This window comes from Muntiacus reevesi, chromosome 16 (assembly GCF_963930625.1).
Source record: "Muntiacus reevesi chromosome 16, mMunRee1.1, whole genome shotgun sequence".
In the NCBI taxonomy this organism is placed as follows: domain Eukaryota; kingdom Metazoa; phylum Chordata; class Mammalia; order Artiodactyla; family Cervidae; genus Muntiacus; species Muntiacus reevesi.
Genome location: NC_089264.1, coordinates 8,803,154 through 8,828,308, shown reverse-complemented (window position 1 = coordinate 8,828,308; position 25,155 = coordinate 8,803,154).

Here is a 25,155-nt window from a genome sequence, read left to right as displayed (position 1 = left end):
GAGCGGGCGCAAGCCCAGTGTGGCCAGAAAACTGCGAGTGCTCCCCACACAGGCCAGTGACATTTATCTGCAGGGCCCCTCCTTCCCCGCAGCACGACTGAACAAGCGAACCTAAACAAGAGACCTCCTCCACCCGTTTGTGTCAGGGCGGAAATTAGACACTGAAGAGACCTGCAAACAGAAGTCAAACAAACGAAGGGATCCACTTTAGAAGTGACCAATGCAACAGATTAAAATCCCTGTAGTTAACACCGGCTACACTGGAGGGGGCCTATAGATATCAAGAAGTATAAGCTGGAACAAGGAGCCATTTGAAATTGAACTGAACCCACACTGCCCGCAACAGCTCCAAAGAAATTCCTAGATATATTTATGCTATTATTTTTTTTAATTAATTTTCTCTCTCTCTCTTTTTTTAAGTCCTCTATTACTCCTCTATTACTCCCTAATTTTTATTTTTATAACCCACTATAACCCGGTCAAAAAAAAAAAACCCTATTTTTTAAAGCAAACTTCATATATATTTCTTACATTTTTTTGCTTTTTTTTTATATTGTATTTTTAAGAGTCTAACCTCTACTCTAGATTTTTAATCTTTGTTTTCCAGTATTTTATATCAATTTTGGACATTTAAGAATCCAACCTTCAGAATCCATTTTTATTCAGGAGTGTGATTACTGGTTAGATTACTCTCTCCCCCTTTTGACTCTCCTTTTTCTCCCCCAGATCACCTCTATTTCCTCCCTCATCCTTCTCTTCTCAATCCAATATTGTGAATCTCTGTGGTATTCTGGGCTGTGGAGAACACTTAGGGAATAGAGTACTGCCTAGATCTGTCTCTCTCCTCTTGAGTCCCCCTTTTTCTCCTCCTGCTCACCTCTATCTCCTTCCTCCCTCACCTCCTCTTCATGTAACTCTGTGAACCTCTCTGGGTGTCCCTCATGGTGGAGAATCCTTTCACCATTAACCTAGAAGTTTTATTATCAATGCTGTATGGATGGAGAAGTCTTGAGGCTACTGGGAGAATAAGACTGAAATCCAGAGGCAGGAGGCTTAAGCCCAAAACCTGAGAACACCAGAGAATTCCTGACTCCAGAGAACATTAATTAATAAGAGATCATCCAAAAGCCTCCATACCTACACTGAAACCACCACCACCCAAGAGCCAATAAGTTCCAGAGCAAGACACACCACACAAATTCTCCAGCAATGCAGGAACATAGCCCTGAGTGTCAACATACAGGCTGCCCAAAGTCAAACCAAACCTATAGACCCATCTCAAAACTCACTACTGGACACTCCATTGCACTCCAGAGAGAAGAAATCCAGCTCCACCCACCAGAACACTGAAGCAAGCTTCCCTAAGGAGGAAACCTCGAAAAGCCAATCGTTCAACCACACCCACTGGGAGAAACCTCCACAATAAAAAGGAACCACAGACTACCAGAATACAGAAAGTGCACCTCAAACACAACAATGTAAATAAAATGAAAAGGCAGAGAAATACCCAGCAGGTAAAGGAACATGCAAAATGCCCACCAAGCCAAACAAAAGAGGAGGAGATAGGGAATCTACCTGAAAATGAATTTAGAATAATGATAATAAAAATGATCCAAAATCTGGAAAACAAAATAGAGCTACAGATAAATAGCCTGGAGACAAGGATTGAGAAGATGCAAGAAATGTTTAATAAGGACATAGAGGAAATAAAAAAGAGTCAATTAAAAATGAATAATGCAATAAATGAGATAAAAAAAAAAAAAAAAACACTCTAGAGGAAACCAACAGTAGAATAACGGAGGCAGAAGATAGGATAAGTGAGGTAGAAGATAAAATGGTGGAAATAAATGAAACAGAGAGGTAAAAAGAAAAAAAGAATCAAAAGAAATAAGGACAACCTCAGGGGACTTCTGGGACAACGTGAAATGCACCAACATTCAGATATAGAAGTCCCAGAAGAAGAAGGCAAAAAGAAAGGCCATAAAAAATACTTGAGGAGATAATAGCTGAAAACTTCCCTAAAATGGGGAAAGAAATAGTCACACAAGTCCAAGAAACCCAGAGAGTCCCAAACAGGATAAACCCAAAGCAAAACACCCCAAGACACATATTCATCAAATTAATAAAGATCAAACACAAAGAACAAACATTAAAAGCAGCAAGGGAGAAAGAACATATAACACACAAGGTGATTCCTATAAGGATAACAGCTGATCTTTCAATAGAAATTCTTCAGGACAGAAGGGAATGGCAGGACATACTTAAAGTAATGAAAGAGAATAACCTGCAACCAGATTACTGTACCTAGTAAGGATCTCATTCAGATATGAAGGAGAATTCAAAAGCTTTACAGACAAGCAAAAGCTGAGAGAATTCAGCACCACCAAACCAGCTCTTCAACGAATGCTAAAGGATCTTCTCTAGGCAGGAAACACAAAAAGGCTGTAGGAATGCGAACCCAAAACAACAAAGCAAATGGCAGCAGGGCCATACTTATCAATAACCACTTTATGTAAATGGGTTGAATGCTCCAACCAAAAGACAAAGACTGGCTGAATGGATACAAAAGCAAAACCCCTATATATGCTGTCTACAAGAGACCCACTTCAAAACAAGGGACACATACAGACTGAAAATGAAGGGCTGGAAAAAAATTTCATGCAAACAGAGACCAAAAGAAAGCAAGAGTCACAATATTCATATCAGATAAAATAGACTTTAAAATAAAGGCTGTGAAAAGAAACAAAGAAGGACACTACATAATGATCAAAGGATCAGTTCAAGAAGAAGCTGGAACAATTATAAATATATATGCACCCAACATAGGAGCACCGCAATATGTAAGGCAAATGCTAACGAGTATGAAAGGGGAAAGTAATAGTAACACAATAATAGTGGGAGACTTTAATACCCCACTCACACCTATGGATAGATCAACTAAACAGAAAATTAACAAGGAAACACAAACTTTAAATGACATAATGGTCCAGCTAGACCTAATTGATATCTATAGGACATTTCACCCCAAAACAATCAATTTCACCTTTTTCTCAAGTGCACACGGAACCTTCTCCAGAATAGATCACATCCTGGGTCATAAATCTAGCCTTGGTGAATTCAAAAAAATTGAAATCATTCCAGTCATCTTTTCTGAAACAATGAAGTAAGATTAGATCTCAATTACAGGGGAAAAAACTATTAAAAATTCCAACATATGGAGGATAAATAAACATGTTTCTGAATAACCAAAAAATCATAGAAGAAATCAAAATGCATATAAAAGAATGAAAATGAAAACACAACAACCCAAAACCTAAGGAACACTGTAAAAGCAGTGCTAAGGGGAAGGTTCATAGCAATACAGGCTTACCTCAAGAAACAAGAAGAAAAGTCAAATAAATAACCTAACTCTACACCTAAAGCAACTAGAGAAGGAAGAAATGTATAACCCCAGTGTTAGTAGAAGGAAAGAAATCTTAAAAATTAGGGCAGAAATAAATGCAAAAGAAACAGAAGAGACCATAGAAAAATCAACAGAGCTAAAAGCTGGTTTTTTTAAAAGGTAAATAAAATTTACAAACTGTTAGCCAGACTCATCAAGAAACAAAGGGAGAAGAACCAAATCAACAAAATTAGAAATGAAAATGGAGAGATCACAACAGACAACACTGAAATACAAAAGGATCATAAGAGATTACTACCAGCAGCTATATGCCAATAAAATGAACAACTTGGAAGAAATGGACAAATTCTTAGAAAAGTATAACTTTCCAAAACTGAACCAGGAAGAAATAGACGATCTTAACAGACCCATCACGAGCATGGAAATCAAAACTGTAATCAGAAATCTTCCAGCAAACAAAAGCCCAGGACCAGATGGCTTCACAGCTGAATTCTACCAAAAATTTAGAGAAGAGCTAACACTTATCTTACTCAAACTCTTCCAGAAAATTGCAGAAGAAGGCAAACTTCCAAACTCATTCTATGAGGCCACCATCACCCTAATACCAAAATCAGACAAAGATGCCACACAAAAAGGAAACTACAGGTCAATATCACTGATGAACATAGATGCAAAAATCCTTAACAATATTCTAGCAAACAGAATCCAACAACATATTAAAAAGATCATACATCATGACCAAGTGGGCTTTATCCCAGGAATGCAAGGATTCTTTAATATCCACAAATCAATCAATGCAATACACTACATTAGCAAATTGAAAGATAAAAACCATATGATTATCTCAATAGATGCAGAAAAAGCCTTTGACAAAATTCAACATCCATTTATGATTAAAACTCTCCAGAAAGCAGGAATAGAAGGAACATACCTCAACATAATAAAAGCTATATATGACAAACCCACAGCAAGCATTGCTCTCAATGGTGAAAAATTGAAAGCATTTCCCCTAAAGGCAGGAACAAGACAAGGGTGCCCACTCTCACCACTACTATTCAACATAGTTTTGGAAGTTTTGGCCAAAGTAATCAGAGCAGAAAAAGAAATAAAAGGAATCCACATAGGAAAAGAAGAAGTGAAACTCTCGCTGTTTGCAGATGACATGATCCTCTACATAGAAAACCCTAAAGACTCTACCAGAAAATTACTAGAGCTAATCAACGAATATAGTAAATTTGCAGGATATAAAATTAACACACAGAAATCCCTTGCATTCCTATATACTAACAATGAGAAAATAGAAAGAGAAATTAAGGAAACGATACCATTCACCATTGGAACTAAAAGAATAAAATACTTAGGAGTACATCTACCTAAAGAAATGAAAGACCTATACACAGTGAACTATAAAACACTGATGAAAGAAATCAAAGAGGACACAAAGAGATGGAGAAACTTACCGTGTTCATGGATTGGAAGAATCGGTTCTGTAAAAATGACTATACTACCCAAAGCAATCTATAGATTCAATGCAATCCCTATCAGGCTACCAATGGTATTTTGCACAGAACTAGAACAAATAATTTCACAATTTCTATGAAAATACAAAAAAGCTCGAATAGCCAAAGCAATCTTGAGAAAGAATAATGGAACTGGAAGAATCAACCTGCCTGACTTCAGACTATACTCCAAAGCCACAGTCATCAAGACAGTATGGTACTGGCACAAAGACAGAAATATAGATCAATGGAACAAAATAGAAAGCCCAGAGATAAATCCATGCACCTATGGACAACTTATGTTTGACAAAGGAGGCAAGAATACACAAGGGAGAAAAGACAATCTCTTTAACAAGTGGTGCTGGGAAAACTGGTCAACCACCTGTGAAAGAATGAAACTAGAACACTTTCTAACACCATACACAAAAATAAACTCAAAATGGATTAAAGATCTAAATGTAAGATCAGAAATTTTAAAACTCCTAGAGAACATAGGCAAAACACTTTCTGACATAAATCACAGCAGGATCCTCTATGACCCACCTCCCAGAATGTTGGAAATAAAAGCAAAAATAAACAAATGGAACCTAATGAAACTCAGAAGCGTTTGCACAACAAAGGAAACTATAAGCAAGGTGAAAAGACAGCCCTCAGATTGGGAAAAAATAATAGCAAACGAAGCACCAGACAAAGGATTAATCTCAAAAATATACAAGCAACTCCTGAAGCTCAATTCCAGAAAAATAAATGACCCAATTAAAAAAAATGGGCCAAAGAACTAAACAGACATTTCTCCAAAGAAGACATACAGATGGCTAACAAACACATGAAAAGATGCTCAACATCACTCATTATCAGAGAAATGCAAATCAAAACCACAATGAGATACCATTACACGCCAGTCAGGATGGCTGCTATCCAAAAGTCTACAAGCAATAGATGCTGGAGAGGGTGTGGAGAAAAAGGAACCCTTTTACACAGTTGGTGGGAATGCAAACTAGTACAGCCACTATGGAAAACAGCATGTAGATTCCTTAAAAACCTGGAAATAGAACTGCCATATGACCCAGCAATCCCACTTCTGGGCATACACACCGAGGAAAGCAGAACTGAAAGTAACACGTGCACCCCAATGTTCATCACAGCACTGTTTATAATAGCCAGGACATGGAAGCAACCTAGATACTCATCAGCAGACAAATGGATAAGGAAACTATGGTACATATACACAATGGAATATTACTCAGCCATTAAAAAGAATTCATTTGAATCAGTTCTAATGAGATAGATGAAACTGGAGCCCATTATACAGAGTGAAGTAAGCCAGAAAGATAAACACCGATACAGTATACTAACACATCTATATGAAATTTAAAAAGATGGTAATGATAACCCTATATGCAAAACAGAAAAAGAGACGCAGATGTACAGAACAGACTTTGGGACTCTGTGGGAGAAGGCGAGGGTGGGATGACCTGAGAAAATAACATTGAAACAAGTATACTATCAAGGGTGAAACAGATCACCAGCCCAGGTTGGATGAATGAGACAAATGCTCAGGGCTGGTGCACTGTGACAATCCAGAGGAATGGGATGGTGAGGGATGCGGGAGGGGGGATAAGGATGGGGAACACATGTAAATTCATGGCTGATTCATGTCAATGTATGGCAAAAATCACTAAAATATTGTGAAGTAATTAGCCTCCAACTAATAAAAATAAATGAAAAAAAGTGACCAACACATATATGAAAAGGTGGTCAATATAAAAAATCATCAGGGAATCACATTTACAGTTAGTACAAAATAATAGCTATATTTCCCTGTGCTGTACCATATATATATATTATATTATATATATATATATATATATATATATATAATATTATGTATATATATAATACAAGAAGTTTGTATATCTTAATCCCATATGCATGTCTCACCCCTTTCCCTCTCCCTCTCCCTATTGGCAACCACTAGTTTGTATTCTATGTCTGTGAGTCTGTATCTGTTTTATTATATACATTCATTTGTTTTATATTTCAGATTCCACATTTAAGTGATACATATTTAGTATCTGTCTTTCTCTGACTTTTTTCACTAAGTCTAGTATTCTCTAGTTTGTCCAAGTTAACTGAAAATGGAAATATTTCATTCTTTTCTATGGTTGAATAATATTACATTTTATATATATACCATATACTCCTCATCCATTCATGTGTCAACAGGTACTTATTTTTCTTCTGTATCTTGGTCATAGAAAAATTGCTATTGTGAATATTTGGGTGTATTTATCTTTTTGAATTAGTGTTTTCATTTTATTCACATATATAGCTAGCATTTGAATTACTAGATCATATGATTGTCCTACTTTTAGTTTTTTGGGAACCCCATTCTTTTTTCCATAGTGGCTGCAACAATTTACATTCCCACTAACAGTATACAAGAGTTCCTTTTTAAAAAACTGTTAAAAAAGTCATCCAAATAGAAAATGTATGTTTTCTTTGTAGACAATATGATTTTTTATGTAGAAAACTTGATGGAAAATACATCAAAGCTGCCTAAACTAACAAGTGAGTTTTACAAATTTGCAGGATAGAAAATCAATGTACAAAATGATGTTTATTTATATATAGTAGCTACAAATAATATGAAATTTAATTTAAAACCAGGACCATTTCTATAACGTTGAAATGTGAAAATAATAAATATAACAAAAGTTTTCCAAGAACTACACACTAAATATTACTGATAAAACTGAAAAAGAAAAAAAAAAAAGCTTAAACAGAGAGATACAACGTTTTCATGGGTCTAAGGGCCCACTATTGTTAAACATCTTTACCCTCAATATTTATCTATAGAATCAATACAATCTCACTTAATCCTAGTAGACCTTTCATAGAAATTCAAGTTTATTCAACATTTCAAAATGAAATGCAGTATGTAGAAGAGTCAGAAAGAAACAACACTAGGAGGAAGCCCTCCTTTCATTGAATCTCTCTTGCAAAATATCAGGAAGTGAGGCGTAGAGGTTTGAGCAAATTGCTTTGGGAAAAGTTTATCTCAAACCTTTCTCTTCAAAGGTTTCCCTGCTTCCCTGATGATACTCTTCTAAGACATCTTATACACAGCTGTTTGAGCCTTGGCACCAATTCCCCCAGAATAGTCAGGCACTGCATTTCCCAAGGCAACGACATGGAGAACTAAGAGCTGCTTTTCAACTGCCTTCCTATTTTTTTAATGCACCCCTGCCTCAGGCTGCAGTGCCCTACAGCCCAACACAGAACACTTCAAACAGCATTTAGTTCTTCCTTAGGCATCCTCACAGCTTCCTCTAATCTGTTCTCTGTAGTTCCTCAACTGTAGATCATGTAGGAGGGAACCTGCTTAAGTTCAGCAACTTGTAAGGAACATAAATGGATATTATGAAGGGTATTTTTCCCCAGAGATATTTATAACCTTGGAAGGATGCTACTCCCAAGCGGTCTAGACCACTTTGCCTGACTGTGTTAAGTAATCCTGTCTGCAGGAGTGGGAATGGCAACAGCATTAACATCGCTGGTACGTTAAGGTTGTGTGTGTCTGTATGTGTGCATGTGCATACATGCGTGCCTGCCTCTCTGTGTATATCTATCTGTGTTTGTGTGTACCTGTGTGTACACATATGAGAGAGAGAGACAGAGGGAGAGAAAAAAGTCAACAACATGTTTGTGAACCTGGATGTTATGCCCAGACTTCCCAGTGAAAGGTTGTTGCTGAACGATAAGACGCGGGATTCTTGGCCTCTGGAGGAGACGAATTCAATGGCTGGATCGCTCAGAGCTTTTGTGTAATAAAGTTTTATTAAAGTATAAAAGAGATAGAGAAAGCTTCTGACATAGGCATCAGAATGGGGCAAAAGAGTTCCCCCTTTGCTAGTGTTAGAAATGGAGTTATATACCCTTTAATGAATCCAAAGAATGTCTGGAGGTTGTAAAGACCTCACCAGACCTACTCCCATAATTTACATTTTAAGATAACAGAGTTGGCTAGAAGGTTTAATCCAAAGATTGTCCTCAGGCAGGATACATCCTTGTAAAGACCAGACCTACTCCCATAATTTATGTTTTAAGATAACAGAATTAGCTAGCGGTTTAATCCAAAGACTGTCCTCAGGCAGGAAACATTATTGTTATATAGTCATTCACAATCTGTTAATGAAAAGAAAGGAATGTCATAAAACTTAGAATGGCACCAGATAATTCATCCCTGGCCATAAAACGATTGACTTGAATCTTGTAGAAGGGCAGATTACCAACAAATAGTTTCATTTACATAGATTAGGGGAACAATACCTGAGTAAGTAGGTTGGGCCATTTGGCGGAACCAACTTGAAGATAGAGTCATAGCTTAAGACAACATTTCCAAAAGAAAAAGAAATGTATTGGTTAACTCAAGGTTTGAGAGTAGTTAGCTTCAGGTGAAACCAGGTGTCATGGCAACACAGAATTTTAAGAGAAACCTCCTTTTAAATTTGTATAGAGAAGGAAAAATATCACTGGTTTATTTCCTCCTGCCGCTTAAGAGAGAGAAAAATGTCTGGCACTTGCAGCCTCTTTCCTCCATTTGGAGACCCCTGGCCTTCCTGCCTGTTACCCTCTCACCAGTTAAGGAAAGAATAAACTTCCTCTCCTTTTGCTTGCTAGTTTGAATTGTAATTCTGATCCTGGCCATGAAAAACCTTTGTTTAGAAGGCAAGATATTTCTGGATGGGATCAGTATTAGTGTGTTGTTTGTGACACTTTTCAAACTCTAAGCGTGAGATAACCATTAACTCTGTCTTTCTATAAGCCTATTCCTGCCTGAGATTAAAATGACAATCTTTGAAAATTACTGAAGGTTACACACTACACTCTTGAGTGTCCCCTGGACAGCAAGGAGATCAAACAAATCAATCTTAAAAGAAATCAACCCTGAATGTTCATTGGAAGGACTGATGCTGAAGCTGAAGCTCCAATACTTTGGCTACCTGACGCAAAGAGCTGACTCTTCAGAAAAGACCCTGATCCTGGGAAAGATTGAAGGCAAGATGCAAAGGGGGCAGCTGAAGATGAGATGGTTGGATGGCATCACTGGTTCAATGCACATGAGTCTGAGCAAATTCTGGGAGACAGGGCAGGAAAGCCTGGTGTGCTGCAGTCCTTGGAGTTGCAAAGAATTGGACACAACTGAATGATTGAACAACAGTAATAACTACACTACCTCAAGGGCCTCTGAAAACACTGAGTTAATTATTTATGATTCAAATTAAGAATTAGGATAGATGCAAAAAAGTGGTACTATTATTTCTTAGGCGTTAGATTTCTTTCTTTCTTTTCTTTTCTTTATTTTCTGACTGTATAAACTATGTTAAAGCAACTGAAAACAATTTGGGCAAGTGGCATTATACTTTAGTTTCCTAAATAAGGAAACAGTCTTGTAGTGTGTTGGACACCAATATTAACCTGAGAGGAAGTTGTTTAAGACTCTAGTCAGTAACTAGATCTGAAGATAAATTTTGATTTTTCCCAGAATGTACAGAACATTTTACTTTACTAATCCCACTATATCCATTCCCCTCTGCTCACAGCTGAGCTAGGCACCCACATGGCAATGATGGAAGCCACAAGAACTGGGGAAAGTAAGGGGTGGAGGAGACAGCAGGGGTGATCCTGAGTCTCTGTCCCTTGTGTTAATAAGTCTTCAGGATGACTAGAGGAAAGAGGTACCCCACTGGAGCCCACTGCTGAAAGACTGTCATAGAAGATAACCAGGCCAGCCACACCAGTCAGAGCTTGAAGGGCTGCCGTGCTTTGGAGCCTGACCTTAGCTTGTTATGTCAGCTTTCTTGGGGCAGCTTCAAGCTCCTGTCACAACATTCACAAGCCTGCCAATCTCCTGCTCTATCCTTTAGGGATATAATGGTGTGTGTAGCAAGGGCAGTTTCTGGGTCCTCCAGAACCTGGATGAGACATCTTTGGTATTCTGTGAATAGCTTCTCAGGTGGCTTTGTGGTAAAGAACCCACTTGCCAATTCAGAAGAAGCAGGTTCAATCCCTGCATCAGGAAGATCCCTTGGAGAAGGAAATGGAAACCTACTCCAGTATTCTTGCCTGGGAAATCCATGGACAAAGGAGCCTGGTGGGCTACAGTTCATGGAGTTGCAGAGTCAGACACAACTTAGCAACTAAAGAACATTGTGTGAATGTCCACATTCCCAGAGAGCTAGGAGAATAGAGAGAACCTACCCGCATGCCTGTTTAAATGCCCACAGGTATTATGTACCACAGTAGAGGAATAAGTCATGAGAAATTGGTCTCGATGCTAATCTGCACACTATGAGGATGTGGGGTCCCACTGTGTGGTGATATTGATTATACCCCAAGCTGAGGAAGCTGGATACACATATTTATTTAGTTATTAAATGAGATAAACGATGTAGCACAATATTTGGCTTATGATGGTTACTTAATACATGGTAGTAATCACAGTTATTACTATTATGAATACTACTACCACTACTACTGCAGTTTTACCTTGGTCAGACTCTGAGAGCATTTTATGGCAATAAAAATGTTTAATCTTTAAGTTGACTGGGCAGTTTAGTTCTTCTATTTCACGGAGAACTGCACCAGCATAGTATCCTACAATATACAGCATGGTACCATATTCCATAGTACACTTTTAACATTTTTGTTAAATGACTGAACGGGTGCCTAGTTTTGACAAAACTATTCTCAAATATGTATTGCACATGACTGTGAATTCATGGGCATCTGTCATCACAAATGGAAAAAGCAGAGAGCTAGCCTAGCTAGTGATATTTTAATTAAACTTTGGATTTGCCCATGACCTGACTTCTAAACGCCAGCTTTCTCTTTTTTTACTTTTTGACTCTGTTCTTAGAGATGAAACTTTGACTATATCCGAGGAAATATTAGGACGGAAGTTACAGATGCTCTCAGTCTGCGGGGATTCAAGCATCACCAGCCACTCAAGGTGACTCTCAACAAAGGGAAAGCTCCTGAAACACACATTGTTGCCACAAGCAAAATGCTCTCCCCACGCTGCACCTCCTTCCCTTTCCAACATTTTGGAGCCAGCAGCTCGGAACACAATGTCATTTAAAGCTGGGTTTACACTTCAGTCAAACTGAAAACTTAGCACATGATAAAATTTTATAGTTTCTTAACATGGTGTGACTGATAGAGAAACAAAATTTACAGTGTACTCTTTTTCTCTTGCTCTATTTTCTTTGAACTCAGGATCACATAAAACTTACTATACCAGCCACGTTTTGGCATAAGTTCTTAATATCAGATTACTACTATCTTTGCACTTTTTAAAATGAAAGTTACAGAACTTTCCCACTGGTACCACTTATCCCCTTGAACTGTGTCTGAACAGAAAGAGCAAGCTTTTTTCAGATAATCATTTGAAACGTAAGGAGTATAATTGCTTTACAGAGTTGTGTTAGTTTCTACCATACAATGAAGTGCATCAGCTACGTGTCCACATATGTCCCTTCCCTTCGGGACCTCCCCAACTCTGTCCCCACCCCACCCCTCTGCATCATCACGGAACACCAGACCAAGCTTCCTGGGCTTTACAGGGGTTCCCATTAGCTGTTTTACACATGGCAGTGTATATATGTCAATCCTAGTTTCCCAATTCATCCCATTCTCTTCTTTACAACCTATGTCCACATGTTCATTCTCTCCAATAAAAGGACTAGCTTCTGAGCTTAACCCTGTGGTTATGAGTGTAAAGGGTAGGCAGATGTCTAAATGATATTCTCTCACTGCACTTGGAAAGAATTTCCATTAAAATATTTATTACTCTGAAAGAATCTTGAACAGACATACCTATTGTATATAAGCTGATTCCCAACTTCTACTTAAAAACTTACACTGTTATTTGCCTGCTTCATAATTGATTTCAGACAGTTTAGCAATAGCACCAAGAACACACACAATAGCACAGACTAATAAACCAAGTTTTGCAAATAGTAGAAACCTCGATATGTTAGGAAGAATGGCAGATATTACAGTATAAGGAGACGTGGTGTTGTCGATCTATGCAAGGTAAAGACATTGGTGATAAAACACTCTCTCCACTAGCAATAAGCTTAGTTCAGGGCTATTACATTAGATAGCTAGAAATACTAAATTGATTTTATTGAAATAGGCCTGATATTAATTTTTTGTTTAAAAGCCAAGTGTTTCATGTTGCTTTAACAACAGTGGATGGATGAATGATGTTGGGGTTCTCATTTCCATGCAAGCTACCCACCTTGTTAGTCAAATTCCTTATGCTTACTTTAGGATCCCCAAAGTCATTTGTTTAGCTAAAAATACTTTGCTGATAATGCTCTGAGAGCTTCCCCTTTAATATGCCTCACCTTTCAACTGCAATAAATACATCTGGTAGGTAATGTTAGCAAAAATTTTTATCTAATCTGTAAACATTTGGTGAACAGTGGATATGGTTATGTGGCAAGACCTGGAGAGTGCAGGATGCAAAGAAAGTGTGGCTTGTTAGTGCTGCAGTTTGGCAGAAAAAATACTTCATGATTTTGCATTGGTGACTTTCAGTAAATGCTATTCAGTAATGGCAACCTTGCCTTGAATGGAGGGGGATTTTTCTCTTATATAATCTATATTGCATGTGTGCATGCTAAGTCGTTTCAGTTGTGTCTGACTCTGTGTGACCCTGTGGACAGGCTCCTCTGTTCATGAGGTTCTCCAGGCAAGCATACTAGAGTGGGTTGCCATGCCCTCCTCCAGGGGATCTTCCCGACCCAGGGATAGAATCTGTATCTCTGATGTCTCCTGTACTGGCAGACAGGTTCTTTACCACTAGCCCCACCTGGGAAGCCCATAATCTATATTAAGGAACCCCAAATGTGCACTGCACATAGCGCACTTTGACCTGCAAAGAGGCTCAAAGAGATGCCCTCTAGTCCCCTCCCTTCTGCAGCTAACTCTCACAACAGCCAAGCTGCCACTGATGATGGTTCATCTTGTGGAATGAGTTTTTTTGTGTTGCACACTTCCTCGTGAAAAGCTAATATGTCTTTACAAAAGATCTCTGGTTATCCACACAATGAAACTATTTACATATCTAGAGAGAATGCATTGCAACATGTGTATTGCCATACATAAAATAGATAACCAGTGCAAGTTTGATGCATAAAGAGGGCACTCAAAGCTGGTGCTCTGGGCCCACCTGGAGGGATAGGGTGGGAGGGGAGTTCAGGATGGGGGGAAACATGTGCACCTGTGGCTGATTCGTGTTGATGTATGGCAAAAACCACCACAGTATTGTAAAGCAATTATCCTCCAATTAAAATAAATAAGTTAATGAATGAAAAAAAGTAAGGAAAAAAAAGTTTTAAGAAATTTTTCCCAAATGAATAAATGTACATGACAGTTGCTTCCTCATTTCTATGCAGGTGAAGCTCTCTTAAAATAAGATTAAAACACAGTATAAAATCAGTGGCATTTCGAAACAGACTCAAAGAACTACCCGTATGCCCAAAAAGAACTTATTCCGTCTGGATTCTGAGACATGCTGACACGTGATCTTCATTCTTTGAGCATCTCCCTGCTTTTTGATATAATAATATATTTCACGCACAGTTTGTACTTGGAGTATTGTTTTTCCTAAGTCCTCTCAGTGGAGAAGCTAAGGACTGTTTTTATCTATACATTTATAAGTAAATAAGCCTATAAATAAAATATTGACATACTCATTTCTCCTTCTCTTGATGTATATAACTTCCTTTTCAATGAGAAAGAAACCTGTTTCCATTACCCTTACTCTTGAATGCATTTGATCAATATTCTTGATGAAAATCAGCTCCCATTTCTGGCGTGAATCCCTCCCCTTTCCTGGGCAGGCTGTACCCTACCCCTATCTTGGACTTAGCAGAACACCTCCAACCTGCTTTGGCTCCAATATCCCATGCCAGTCCAACATCTAGTATGCATTTCTCCTTATCTTGCATTGGGTTCTTCTTGATTCTGCCATAAGTATCCCAACCTTGCTGTTCTCCACCAAAAGACTTTAGAAATAAATTGCAGGGAAAGAAAAAGGAACAGAAAACAACAAATAAAGCAAATAAACAACCAGTGAGAAAACTGAAGTGAATAATCAACACACATAGGAACCGAATGAATTAAAATACGTAGAAACAAAATATGAATGATATATATAAAAGAGATGTTTGCAACTATGAGGAGAGGAAAATATTAAGCCTATTTTTAGAATATAAATATTGAATATAAAAATATTTTCTAAAGTTATCAATTCCTTTTATTATATTCTATAACTTTGATGACATTATTTAAAAACTAATAGATTTACACACACGTATATGTTTTAGCTGGGTGGGGAAGATCCCCTAGAAAAGGAAATGGCAACCCACTCCAGTACTCTTGCCTGGAAAATCCAATGGACAGAGAAGCCTGGCAGGCTACAGTCCATGGGGTCTCAAAGAGTCGGACACAACTGAGCGACTTCACTTTCACATATGTTTTAACCGATTCTAAAATTTGTATAGAAAGGTGTGATTAAATATATTGACAAATTTAGAAACAATGTAATGTGGAGCAATTAAAAATAAATTGCTGATAGTACAACTCTAGACAAACAGGTCAAAGTTTGTCAAACACATATAATAATAGTGTTCAGAAATATATATGCATATGTATGATAGTGTATTATATTTCTGGATGGCACTCTGAATATTAATTACATAATAATAATATTACACAATATTATTGTTAAATATTAATTGTTTTGTTAACATTAAATATTATTCAAAATTAAAATGTTAAATATAGATATTATTAAATATAAATATTGTTGTTAAGAAGATTAATTATGCAACAACTTTTGGTGGGAAACTGAGTAGTTGTGTGGAAATGCACAACAAAATCCTAACCCAAAATCAATTCCTGATGAATTGTATACTAAATTTATTATATTTAACCACAAAATTACTAGAATAAGAGAAGGAATGTAAAAATTGTGCTGCTTCCAATTGAAAATTAATGCAAAATATTCATAAGTGGTAAAATGTTGATAAAACTCAAATATTCTTCAAATAATGAAATAATGTCAAATACTTAATATCTCTGGGGACTCTTAAGCACTCCACTGCACATGGTGAGTTTTATTCAGTCTAAGTATTCTCCGTCCTGAATAGATAAGATCCCTTCCTGTTAACAACTTCATTCTAAGCGATCTGTCTTTTTTATTTCATGCAAAAGATTTCTGGCACATATAGAGTGCAGATATTGGAGATTTATTGCAATAATTCATTTTTTTCACACACAAAATGTGTTAAAGAGTGAGATTACATTTATTTAAATGTTCCCAAAGTATTCTAACAGACTAATACATGACTGAGGCAAAGGACAATTCAGATCTCTTTGTGTCTGTCTGGGGGCTGTGACTGTAGGCCCCTTGTGAAACACCAGGTCGCCCCTGGGGCTCAGATGGTAAAGAATCTGCCTGCAATGCGGGAGACCCAGGTACAATCCCTGCTCAGGAAGATCCTGTGGGGAAGCGCAAGCAAACCCAGTCCCGTACTCTGGCCTGGAGAATTCCATGGACAGAGGAGCCTGGAGAAATATAGTTCATGGGGTCACAAAGAGTCGGAAAAGACTGAGTGACTAACACTTTCACTTTTAAAAATACCAACATGAAGGTCTTTGGTTAATATGGAAATCAGATTGATTGCATTATTTGCAGCAGAAGATGGAGAAGTTCTATACAGTCAGCAAAAGCAAGACTCAGGGCTGAATGTGGCTTAGATCATGAATTCCTTATTGCCAAATTCAAACTTAAAATGAAGGAAGTAGGGAAAACCACTAGACTATTCAGGTATGACCTAAATCACATCCCTTACAACTATACAGTGGAAGTAGTAAATAGATTTAAGGGATTAGATCTGACAGACAAAATGCCTGAAAACTATGGACAAAGGTTTGTGACATTGAATAGGAGGCAGTGATGAAAATCATCTACAAGAAAAAGAAATGCAAAAAGGCAAAATGGTTTTCTAAGGAGGTCTTGCAAATAGCTGAAAAAAGAAGAGGAGCAAAAGGCAAAGGAGAAAAGGAAAGATATGGGTGAATTTAACTCAAATGACCATTGTATCTACTACTGTGGGCAGGAATCCCTTAGAAGAAATGGAGTAGCCATCATGGTCAACAAAAGAGTCCGAAATGCAGTACTTGGATGCCATCTCAAAAACGACAGAATGATCTCTGTTCGTTTTCAAGGCAAACCATTCAGTATCACGGTAATCCAAGTCTATGTCCCAACCAGTAATGCTGAAGAACCTGAACAGTTCTATGAAAACCTGTAAGACCTTTCAGAACTAACACCCAAAAAAGATGTCCTTTTCATTATAGGGGACTGGAATGCAAAAGTAGGAAGTCAAAAAACACCTGGAGTAACAGGTAAATTTGACCTTGGAGTACAGAATGAAGCAGGGCAAAGGCTAATAGAGTTTTTCCAAGAGAACGCACTGGTCATAGCAAACACCCTCTTCCAACAACGCAAGAGAAGACTCTACACATGGACATCACCAGATGGTTGACTCCGAAATCAGATTGATTGTATTCTTTGCAGCCAAAATGAAGAAGTTCTATACAGTCAACAAAAATAAGACTGGGAGCTGACAGTGGCTCAGATCATAAACTCCTTATTGCCAAATTCAGACTTAAATTTAATAAAGTAGGGAAAACCACTAGACCATCCAGATATGACATAAATCAAAACCCTTATGATTATACAGTGGAAGTGAGAAATAGATTTAAGGGACTAGATCTAATAGACAGAGTGCCTGATGAATTATGGATGGGTTAATAAAATAGGGAAAACCACTAGACCATCCAGGTATGACATAAATCAAAACCCTTATGATTATACAGTGGAAGTGAGAAATAGATTTAAGGGACTAGATCTAATAGACAGAGTGCCTGATGAATTATGGATGGAGGTTCATGACACTGTACAAGAGATAGGGATCAAGACCATTCCCATAGAAAAGAAATGCAAAAAAGTAAAACGGCCATCTGAGGAGGCCTTCCAAATAGCTGTGAAAAGAAGAAAAGTGAAAAGCAAAGGAGAAAATGAAAGATATTCCCATTTGAGTGCAGGGTTCCAAAAATTAGCCAGGAGAGGTAAGAAAGCCTTCCTCAGTGATCAATGCAAAGAAATAGAGGAAAACAACAGAATGGGAAAGACTAGAGATCTCTTCAAGGAAATTAGAGATATCAAGGGAATATTTCATGCAAAGATGGGCTCAATAAAGGACAGAAATTGTATGGACCTCACAGAAGCAGAAGATATTAAGAAGAGGTAGCAAGAATACACAGAAACACTGTACAGAAAAAGATTTTAATGACCCAGATAATCATGATGGTGATTATCACCATCTGGCTCACTTAGAGCAAGACATCCTGGAATGTGAAGTCAAGTGTGCCTTAGGAAGTATTACTACAAACAAAACTGGTGGAGGTTATGGAATTCTAGCTGAGCTATTTCAATTCCTAAAAGGTAATGCTGTGAAAGTGCTGCACTCAATATGCCAGCAAATTTAGAAAACTCAACAGTGGCCCCAGAACTGGAAAGGTCAGGTTTCATTCCAATCCCAAAGAAAGGTAATATCACGTTCAAACTAGCACACAGTTGTACTCATCTCACATGCTAGTAAAGTAATGCTCAAAATTCTCCACACCAGGTTTCAACAATATGTAACCAAGTACTTCCAGATATTCAAGCTAGATTTAGAAGAAGAAGAGGAACCAGAGATAAATTTGCCAACATCTGTTGGATCATAGAAAAAGCAAGAGAGTTTCAGAAAATCATCTATTATGCTTTATTGACTACTCCAAAGCCTTTTAAGAAGCAAGAGAGTTCCAGAAAAACATATACTTCTGCTTTATTGACTATGCCAAAGCCTTTGACTATGTGCATCACAACAAACTGTGGAAAACTCTTCAAGAGATGGGAATACCAGACCACCTGACCTGCCTCCTGACAAATCTGTATGCAGGTCAAGAAGCAACCATTAGAGTTGGACATGGAACAATGGACTGGTTCAAATCAGGAAAGGAGTATGTCAAGGGTGTATATTGTTGCCATGCTTATTTAATTTATATGCAGAATTCATCATGTGAAATCCTGGGCTGGATGAAGTACAAGCTAGAGTCAGGATTGCCAGGAGAAATAACAATAATCTCAGATATGCAGATGACACCACCCTTACAGCAGTAAGTGAAAAGGAACTGAAGAGCCTCTTGATGAAAGTGAAAGAGCAGAGTGAAAAACCTGGCTTATAATTCAACAAACTAAGATCATGACACGTGATCCCATCACTTCATGGCAAATACATGGGGAGACAATGGAAACAGTGAGAAACTTTATTTTCTTGGGCTCCAACATAACTGCAGATGGTGACTGCAGCCATGAAATTAAAAGATACTTAAACCTATGAAGAAAAACTATGACCAACATAGACAGCACATGAAAAAGGAGAGACATAACTTTGCCAACAAAGGTTTGTCTAATCAAAACTGGTTTTTCTGGTAGTCAAGTATAGATGTGAGAGTTGGACCATAAAGATAGTTTATCACTGAAGAATTGATGCTTTTGAACTGTGGTATTGGAGAAGACTCTTGAGAGTCCCTTGGGCTGGGAGGATACCAAACCAGTCAAATCCTAAAGCAAATCAATCCTGAAGTTTCATTCGAAGGACTGATGCTGAAGCTGAAGCTCCACTTCTTTGGCAACCTGATGTAAAGCATGGATTCACTGGAAAAGGCCTTGATGTTGGGAAAGATTGATGGCAGGAGCAGAAGGGGACGACAAATGATGAGATGGTTGGATTGCATCACTGACTCAGCAGACATGAGTTTGAGCAAGCTACAAGAATTGATGATGGACAGGGAAGCCTGGGGTGCTGCAGTCCATGGGGTCACATAGAGTCAGATACAACTAGAGACTGAACTGAACTGGAGGTCTATGTGGTTGTAGGGGAAGGAAAGAATGTCTGGAAGCATTTGAGTCGAATTGGGTCCCCCAAGAAAGCCTATGCTACACATCTGACCCTCAGTAATACAGAATGGGGCCTTATTTGGGAATAGGGTCTTAACTAGTTAGCAAGGTTAACTAAACTAAGATGAGGTCACAAGAGTTGGTCCTAATCCAATATAACCAGTGTCCTTACAAAAAGGAGAACTTTGGGTGCAAATATATAAGAAAGACAATGTGAAGACATACTAGAAGAGTATCTTGTGAAGAAGGAGGATTGGAATGAAGGATGTAAAAGTCAAAGGATATCTGAGGTTCTCAGGAGTTAGGAGTGGGATCTGGAAAAGTCTTCCTTAGCGGTTTTGGAGGGAACATGGCCCTCTTGAAACCTTCATGCTGGAGTCTGGCCTCTGAAATTAAGAGACAAGAAACTCCTGACACTTTAAGTTCCCAGTCTGTGATATTTTATTACAGAAACTCAAGGTCTTTCCTGGTCAAGAGACCACTGGGGTGTTAACTTTCTCATCTTTCTAGACTTTTCTTTTTCTTACTCTTTGAGTCCATGTCAAGAACAGCAGAGACTGAAAGCACTGTCTCCTGGAGGACACTCTGAGTTATGGTGGGGGACCAGGAATAACAGTGCTGGCCAGTGTGCTCAAGCGACAGCGAGGAGTAAAAATTGAGAGTTCATTCTCATCACGACACTTCTTTGAAGTTTGACTAGTATGGTTTTGGGGCCCTTGAAAGCCAATACTCTTGGTGATTTTACATGGTACGTGCCATCAGGAATGGCAGCAGTGAAGTACACTCCAGTATATTCATGGGAAGAAGATACTGCCAAGGGGAAGCTGGAATAGGAGAGAAGGGTCAGGGTAGAAGTGTCAAGGTAAGTGTAAAGAAAGTTGAGAGCCCAAGTGGCCATTCCCTGGAATGACTGAGGAATACTTGGTGCCAGGCACTTGAGGAGGCTGGATGATTTTCCCAGATGTATGGGGATAAGAGCAGGTTATTTGTAGACATGGAAGCAGCCTAAATGTCAACAGAGGACTGGATAAAGAAGATGTGATAACTTTACATAATGGAATATTCTGCTGCTACTGCTGCTACTAAATCGCTTCAGTTGTATCCGACTCTGTGCGACCCCATAGACGGCAGCCTACCAGGCTCCCCCGTCCCCGGGATTCTCCAGGCAAGAACACTGGAGTGGGTTGCCATTTCCTTCTCCAGTGCATGAAAGTGAAAAGTGAAAGTGAAGTCGCTCAGTAGTGTCCGACTCTTCGCAACCCCATGGACTGCAGCCTATCAGGATCCTCCGTCCATGGGATTTTCCAGGCAAGAGTACTGGAGGGGGTTGCCATTGCCTTCTCCAATGGAATACTACTCAACCATTAAAAAGAATGAAATAATGTAATTTACAACAACATGGAAGGACCTAGAGATTGTCACGCTGAATGAAGTAAGTCAGGCAAAGAAGGAGGAATAATGCATGGCACCCCTTACATGTGGAATCTAAAAAGAAATGATACAAATGAACTTATTTACAAAACAGAAATATACTCACAAACTTAGAGAATGAACTTATGGTTGCCAGGGAGAAGGAAGGGGGAAGAGATAGTTAGGTAATTTGTGACTGACATGTATATACTGCTATATTTAAAGTGGATAATCAACAAGGTCCTACAGTAGAGCACAGAGAACTCTGCTGAATGTTATTTGGCAGCCTTACTGGAAGGACAATGTGGGGGAGAATGGGTACATGTGTATGTATGGCTGAGTCTCTTTGCTGCCCACCTGAAACTATCACAACATTATTAATCAGCTATAATCCAACATAAAGTAATTTTTAAGAGCAAGTTATTTGTATTGTTATTATTATAGTGACTCATTTGCCTCCAAAGACTGAGAGTTCTAAGAACAATCAGTTTACTATTATTTGTGTCTGACTAAAAATCAATGATGTGTGTATGCCCAGAAGTGGTATTGCTGGGTCATATGGCAGTTCTATTTCCAGTTTTTTTAAGAAATCTCCACACTGTTTTCCATAGTGGCTGTACTAGTTTGCATTCCCACCAACAGTGTAAGAGGGTTCCCTTTTCTCCACACCCTCTCCAGCATTTATTGCTTGTAGATTTTTGGATAGCAGCCATCCTGACTGGCGTGTAATGGTACCTCATTGTGGTTTTGATTTGCATTTCTCTGATAATGAGTGATGTTGAACATCTTTTCATGTGTTTGTTAGCCATCTGTATGTCTTCTTTGGAGAAATGTCTGTTTAGTTCTTTGGCCCATTTTTTGATTGGGTCGTTTATTTTTCTGGAATTGAGCTTCAGGAGTTGCTTGTATATTTTTGAGATTAATCCTTTGTCTGTTTCCTCATTTGCTATTATTTTCTCCCAATCTGAGGGCTGTCTTTTCACCTTACTTATAGTTTCCTTTGTTGTGCAAAAGCTTTTAATTTTCATTAGGTCCCATTTGTTTAAAGAATTCATTTGAATCAGTTCTAATGAGATGGATGAAACTGGAGCCCATTATACAGAGTGAAGTAAGCCAGAAAGATAAAGAACATTACAGTATACTAACACATATATATGGAATTTAGATAGATCGTAGCGATAACCCTATATGCAAAACAGAAAAAGAGACACAGAAGAACAGAACAGACTTTTGAACTCTGGGGGAGAACGTGAGGGTGGGATGTTTTGAAAGAACAGCATGTATATTATCTATGGTGAAACAGACCACCAGCCCAGGTGGGATGCATGAGTCAAGTGCTCGGGCCTGGTGCACTGGGATGACCCTGAGGAGTCGGGTGGAGAGGGAGGTGGGAGGGGGCATCGGGATGGGGAATACGTGTAACTCTATGGCTGATTCATGTTAATGTATGACAAAACCCACTGAAAAAAATAAAATAAAATAAAATAATTAAAAAAAAATCAATGATGACTGGGCTCTAACATTTGACTTTGAGTTTGGCTAAAACTCACTATACCTTCAGTTCAGTTCAGTTCAGTTGCTCACTTGTGTCCGACTCTTTGTGACCCCATGAATCGCAGCACACCTGGCCTATCTGTCCATCACCAACTCGGGAGTTTACTCAAACTCATGTCCATCGAGTCAGTGATGCCATCCAGCCATCTCATCCTCTGTCGTCCCCTTCTCCTCCTGCCCCCAATCCCTCCCAGCATCAGGGTCTTTTCCAGTGAGTCAGCTCTTCCCATGGTGGCCAAAGTACTAGAGTTTCAGCTTCAGTATCAGTCCTTCCAATGAACACCCAGGACTGATCTCCTTTAGGATGGACTGGTTGGATCTCCTTGCAGTCCAAGGGACTCTCAAGAGTCTTCTCCAACACCACTATACCTTACCTCCATCTTTTTCCTTATGAATAAACAATTTATTCATTCTCCAACAACTGTGTATTTATTCAGCCTTGAGCAACATTTAAAAAGTACTACAAAAACCATGTTATCTATACCCACAATGGTTTCCAGTAGGAACATGGCAAACTTATGATATGATACAATATTTAAAAATGTTTGATGGCTGTCTATATACAGTTAACAATTTGTACGGGGAAACAGAAGCTTAAATCTGTGTGGGGTAGAAGGCCTCCCACAGGAGTCATAAACCTCAGTCATAAAAGGAGTACTACATGATTTCCAGGTGGTTAAGAGGGAAGGGGAACATCACAGATGGAGGTAAGAGCAGGTAAGAGATTTGTTAGTGAACTACAAATGTTTCACCTTCTTCAGCATTTAGGATGAAAGAAATGTGGTAAAAGAGAAAGCTGAGCTGATAATTAGGTTCACATAACAAAATTATCCTTATGCATGCTATGCAATTCATTATGAAAGAATTCCTGACAATTTAAGAGCAGAGGGCAGGTGAGATTGTATTTGTAAAGTATAAAATATGAATAAGATCATGCATCATAATAAGTATAAATAATTATATTTGAGATGAGTAGTCACCTTGGCTTCCCACTTCTCTTCTTCCTCTCTTGAACCCCACTCCCTCTCACTTTGCTTCCATCTACCTTGAATGCCCAGAGCAAATATCTTATGAAAAGACTCTTGAGTGGATGGTGAAGATGAAGGAAATCCATGAAATGTACTGTAAGAGGGAATGCTAGAATAAGGTGTTCTCAGAGAGCTGCCAGTGTTCTTGTTTTGTAAGTGCACTAAAATGCCATCTGGAATCTGCTGCTAGTGAGACATATTTAGAAAGGCTATTCTCTCTAGAAGATTCTCTCTCTAGATTACCCCAGTGCATATAATTTCTGGGTTATGATCAACAATTCAATGATCCACATTTTAACATTTTACATTCTTTTACTTCTTAAAAAAGACATTGCTTTACTAAATCCTAGGTCTAATCTCTTTTGCTTATCAGTTTTGTCATTGTTGGTCTAGCTCTTTTTCTCCTCATTTGAGAAGCATTTCCTTAAGGAACACTTGCATGAACACATTTCCTACCTTACCAAAAGGAGCTTTTTAAAGCACTGAACAATGTATCTGTACCACACTGAATTTGCCAACGTCAATCTTGTCTGCACTTAGCATGGTGCACCAGTCCAAACACCAAGAATCCCAGGATTCTCTGAAGAGAGTATAGAAAGTGTAATCCCCAGATCAACTATTTGGACTATGGCTGTCACTCACCATGAAGTGGACACTGTTTGTTCATTTGTTTGTTTGTTTTTAACTCTTGAGAAGTAGTAAATAAGACGTTCAGTGTTAGTCGCTCAGTTCTGTCCGACTCTTTGCAACCCCATGGACTGTAGCCCACCAGGCTTCTCCGTCCACGTGATTGTCCAGGCAAGAATACCGGAGTGGCTTGACATTTCCTTCTCCAGGGGATCTTCCCAACCTAGGGATTGAACCCAGGTCTCCTGTATTGCAGGCAGACTCTTTACCATCTGAGCCATCAGGGAAGGACGTATTATACTGCTCTTAAAAGTGTGGATATATATCCAACTTGTAAATTACAAAATAATATTATTTGTATTAGATGGGATGTAAAATTTATTGTCCCAAGTTATAATACAATTCGAAAATGACCTATGTGATTAGATTGGTCTCATATGGATAATCAAGGATAATCTCTCCATCCGAAGGTTACTGACAACCAAATCCTGTGACCTTTGTAAGTTCCTTTTGCCATCTATGGAAACATATGCACAGGTTCTA